Genomic DNA, 5,000 nt, shown 5'->3' on the forward strand with positions numbered 1-5,000 from the left:
TATAATGTTTTCGTTTCATAATCAAAGTGTTGTGCGCGTTCTTTTATGTAACGTTTGCGTGCGTGTACATAGGTTAAAAAATATGTACCGCGGCGCTTTCGCGAATCACTCTAACACGTCATACACTGACATGTTAGAGGTATTCGTTTTTTTTTTTAACGGATGCAGTCACATTCACGCGTCCCACGACACTCGTTCGTACTAATACACAAACACACACGAGGCGCGTATGCGAGTAGTGCGAGAGTGCGCAGTGCGTCGTTACGTTAATGATCCTTCCGCAGGTTCCCCTACGGAAACCTTGTTACGACTTTTACTTCCTCTAAATGATCAAGTTTGGTCAACTTCCCAGCAACGCCGACGGCCGTGAAGCCACCGCGTGTCGGTCCGAAGACCTCACTAAATCATTCAATCGGTAGTAGCGACGGGCGGTGTGTACAAAGGGCAGGGACGTAATCAACGCGAGCTTATGACTCGCGCTTACTAGGAATTCCTCGTTTATGGGGGATAATTGCAAACCCCAATCCCCAGCACGAAGGAGTTTCAACGGGTTGCCCGGGCCTCTAGGCCAGGGAGAACATGTTGATTCCTTCAGTGTAGCGCGCGTGCGGCCCAGGACATCTAAGGGCATCACAGACCTGTTATTGCTCAATCTCGTGCGGCTCAAAGCCGCCGGTCCCTCTAAGAAGAATTTTAATACGCCGCCAGTGAGTTGCGCGACCCGAGAGCCGCGCACACCTAAATGACGACGCCTATTTAGCAGGCTAGAGTCTCGTTCGTTACCGGAATTAACCAGACAAATCGCTCCACCAACTAAGAACGGCCATGCACCACCACCCACCGAATCAAGAAAGAGCTATTAATCTGTCAATCCTTCCGGTGTCCGGGCCTGGTGAGATTTCCCGTGTTGAGTCAAATTAAGCCGCAGGCTCCACTCCTGGTGGTGCCCTTCCGTCAATTCCTTTAAGTTTCAGCTTTGCAACCATACTCCCCCCGGAGTCCAAAATCTTTGGTTTCCCGGAAGCTGCCCGCCGAGCCATTGTAGTAACGTCGGCGGATCGCTAGATGACATATTTACGGTTAGAACTAGGGCGGTATCTAATCGCCTTCGAACCTCTAACTTTCGTTCTTGATTGATGAAAACACCTTTGGCAAATGCTTTCGCTGATGTTCGTCTTGCGACGATCCAAGAATTTCACCTCTAACGTCGCAATACGAATGCCCCCAGTTATCCCTATTAATCATTACCTCGGAGTTCTGAAAACCAACAAAATAGAACCGAGATCATATTCTATTATTCCATGCACGAAATATTCAAGCGGCATTTTGAGCCCGCTTTGAGCACTCTAATTTGTTCAAAGTAAAATTGTCGGCCCACCTCGACACTCACTGAAGAGCACCGCGATAGGATTTTGATATTGAACCGGCTTTTAACGACCGGCTCACCGACGATATGCTCCGCAAACGTGTCAGTATCACCGCGGATGCGGTGCACCGACAGCGCGGCGCACAAATGCAACTACGAGCTTTTTAACCGCAACAATTTTAGTATACGCTATTGGAGCTGGAATTACCGCGGCTGCTGGCACCAGACTTGCCCTCCAATTGTTCCTCGTTAAAATATTTAAAGTGTACTCATTCCGATTACGAGGCCTCGTAAGAGTCCCGTATCGTTATTTTTCGTCACTACCTCCCCGTGCCGGGAGTGGGTAATTTGCGCGCCTGCTGCCTTCCTTGGATGTGGTAGCCGTTTCTCAGGCTCCCTCTCCGGAATCGAACCCTGATTCCCCGTTACCCGTGACAACCATGGTAGTCGCAGAAACTACCATCGAAAGTTGATAAGGCAGACATTTGAAAGATGCGTCGCCGGTACTGGACCATGCGATCGGCAAAAGTTATCCAGATTCATCAAAATTAACGACTTCAGACGCCAGGCCCTCCGTCGATTGGTTTTGATCTAATAAAAGCACTCATTCCATCACTGGTCAGAGTTCTGATTGCATGTATTAGCTCTAGAATTACCACAGTTATCCAAGTAACTGAGTAAGATCTAAGGAACCAAAACTGATATATTGAGCCATTCGCGGTATCGCCTTAATACGGCTTGCACTGAGACATGCATGGCTTAATCTTTGAGACAAGCATATAACTACTGGCAGGATCAACCAGGGAGCTAACTAAAGCTTCCGCTAGAGCCTCAAACGTAACACGACGATGCCGCCGCGACGTTTGCTTCTCTATATAATTATATGTGCGCGAGGCGTGTTTAAATAACATGATATGTGACGGCGGCGACCGTCACACGCACACTATTCACACACACACACACGGGCGCGCACACGTGGATAAATCTGAACACAGTCAGTTTAACCGTTGAAAGTATCATCTTAACGAGACACCCCTCAACAATTCCCATTCGCATCAAGCGAAGGAAAAATTTTAATATCGGTCAACTTTTATGACGCAAACGATCAATCTACGCACGGAGAGTGGAAGGATCGAAAATTGCGACCAAGTTTTGGAATATACGTGTGTTTCACACACACACGTATAAACATCTGATAAAAGCCCATTGGTACATCACAAACGTGTGCGATGTGAGCATTAAAAATTTTCATACTGCCGTTCAATAGTCGTAGTATATTTTTCACGGTCTGCGCTCCGAGAGTGTATCAAGATGCGTAATATTTATTACACTACACATATAAAATACAATCTACGAAACTGACAATCTATCAAACCGTCGGCAGACGCAATGTTACTACAGCTACTACTACTTCTTCTACTACTACTACTACCACACTACTGAACACTGATCTTCTGATTTGAAGAGTTTTTGTTGTTCCATAAAATACTAAAGATTAAAAACTGTATCGCGCCGTTTGCACAACACACGCTTTTATAATATCATCTTTGGTCTTTTATTATTTTATAGAACTAAAACACTACTCTACAATTCTGTCAGACTCACCACCAAACACCAACCCCAACCCCACATCAACGCCACACCGACACGCGAACTGCGGCAACGAGGAGAGCGCAGAGCACACACGGGCGACGCGGTACAACAGCGACGAAATAATGATACATACACATACGTACACAATCTCTCGCTGCGCACGCGCATCGCCCCCCGTCTTCGCTAGCCTCGCGCACCGATTGTCTCGCATCCCGGCAATGGTGTTTCTGCTTGTTTAATTTTTCACGTATCACGCACGGCATATGTACATACATACATACATACATACATACATACGCCGCGCGCGACTAACGCCTCGTGTTTTCAAGGTCAAGTCAAAAAACTTTGTACGCGTGCAGTTACGGCGGGCAGTCGTCAAAAATAATTCATGATTATAAATTTCGTGGTCCATATTAAATAAATTATAAACAACAACAACAACAACAACAACGACAAAAGAGGGCGTTAATTTTTGATAGACATAAATTTGAACCTCAATGTAATAATAGTTAGGTTTGTGTGTAGGTTAGGTTAGGTTAGGTTAGCTTTTTAAAACTAAATTATTTCTGGCCACGAAATTTATAATCATAATATTAGCTACATTTCGTTTCTCTTTTCTCAGAAAATTCGAAAATTTTAAAATTCGAAAAAATTCGGCTATTCAACAACAACAACAACAACAAAAGAGGGCGTTCATTTTTGATAGACATAAATTTGAACCTCAATGTAATAATAGTTAGGTTTCTGTGTGACGATTTAATAGTTAGGTTTGTGTTTAGGTTAGGTTAGGTTAAGTTAGGTTAGGTTAGGTTATGTTAGGTTGGGTTAGCCTTTTAAAACTACATAAATTATTTCTGGCCACGAAATTTATAATCATAATATTAGCTGCTTCGTTTCTCTTTTCTCAGAAAATTCGAAAATTTAAAATTCGATATAATTCGGCTATTCAAAACAACAACAACAAAAGAGGGCGTTAATTTTTGATAGACATAAATTTTTGAACCTCAATGTAACAATAGTTAGGTTTGTGTTTAGGTTAGGTTAGGTTAGGTTAGGTTAGCTTTTTAAAACTAAATTATATCTGGCCACGAAATTTATAATCATAATATTAGCTGTTTCGTTTCTCTTTTCTCAGAAAATTCGAAAATTTTAAAATTCGAAAAAATTCGGCAATTCAACAACAACAACAACAACAACAACAACAACAACAACGACGACGACAAAAGAGGGCGTTAATTTTTGATAGACATAAATTTGAACCTCAATGTAATAATAGTTAGGTTTATGTGTGACGATTTAATAGTTAGGTTTGTGTTTAGGTTAGGTTAGGTTAGGTTAGGTTAGGTAAGGTTAGGTTAGGTTAGGTTAGGTTAGGTTAGGTTAGGTTAGGTTAGGTTAGGTTAGGTTAGGTTAGGTTAGGTTAGCTTTTTAAAACTAAATTATTTCTGGCCACGAAATTTATAATCGTAATATTAGCTGTTTCGTCTCTCTTTTCTCGGAAAATTCGAAATTTTTCAAAATCGAAAAAATTCGGCTGTTCAACAACAAAAATAGGTACCTCAATGTACTAATAGTTTGGTTTCTGTGTGACGATTTATTAGTTAGGTTTGTGTTTATTTATTGCACGCCTCCTATGCGAAGCGTTGAGGTGGGTACTACTGTCACTTCGCGCAAAACATCTGATTTTTCAAACTTAAAATGTCTTTATGTATCATACATTGCACTTGTAAGATATTACATACACACACATATTAAGAAAAAACACTATTTTTAACGTTCATGATATTTTTGATGTCATTTTTGTTATTTAAACTAGTTAAAAAACAGTTTAAAAAAGTTCTGTCTTGGACGTCCGTGTGTCTGTATGTGCGGATCCTTTTTCTTGTTAACACGATAGCGACCGAAATACTTTACTAATCGAGTCTTTTTTTTTCTCTTACGCTTGAGTATGCTCAGGAATAGAACCCTTTCATTTTTCAGGGTCTGATTCGATGTGGTTTAATTGTTATTAAATAAACAAAAATAATAATTAATAAATATT

At 41.5% G+C, this 5,000-nt stretch overlaps 1 non-coding gene across 1 annotated transcript; it reads right to left on the bottom strand.

Annotated features, from left to right (window-relative positions):
- Window positions 1–267: 267 nt before the first annotated feature.
- Window positions 268–2,172, bottom strand: LOC149474894 (small subunit ribosomal RNA). The gene has a single exon (XR_016318227.1). It is a non-coding gene; the product is annotated as a small subunit ribosomal RNA (ribosomal RNA).
- Window positions 2,173–5,000: the final 2,828 nt, after the last annotated feature.

Source organism: Colias philodice, unplaced genomic scaffold (assembly GCF_061535455.1).
Source record: "Colias philodice isolate Cphi_HAF_F1 unplaced genomic scaffold, ilColPhil1 Martin Lab GWU primary ptg000018l_1:1-1108441, whole genome shotgun sequence".
Classification (NCBI taxonomy): Eukaryota; Metazoa; Arthropoda; class Insecta; order Lepidoptera; family Pieridae; genus Colias; species Colias philodice.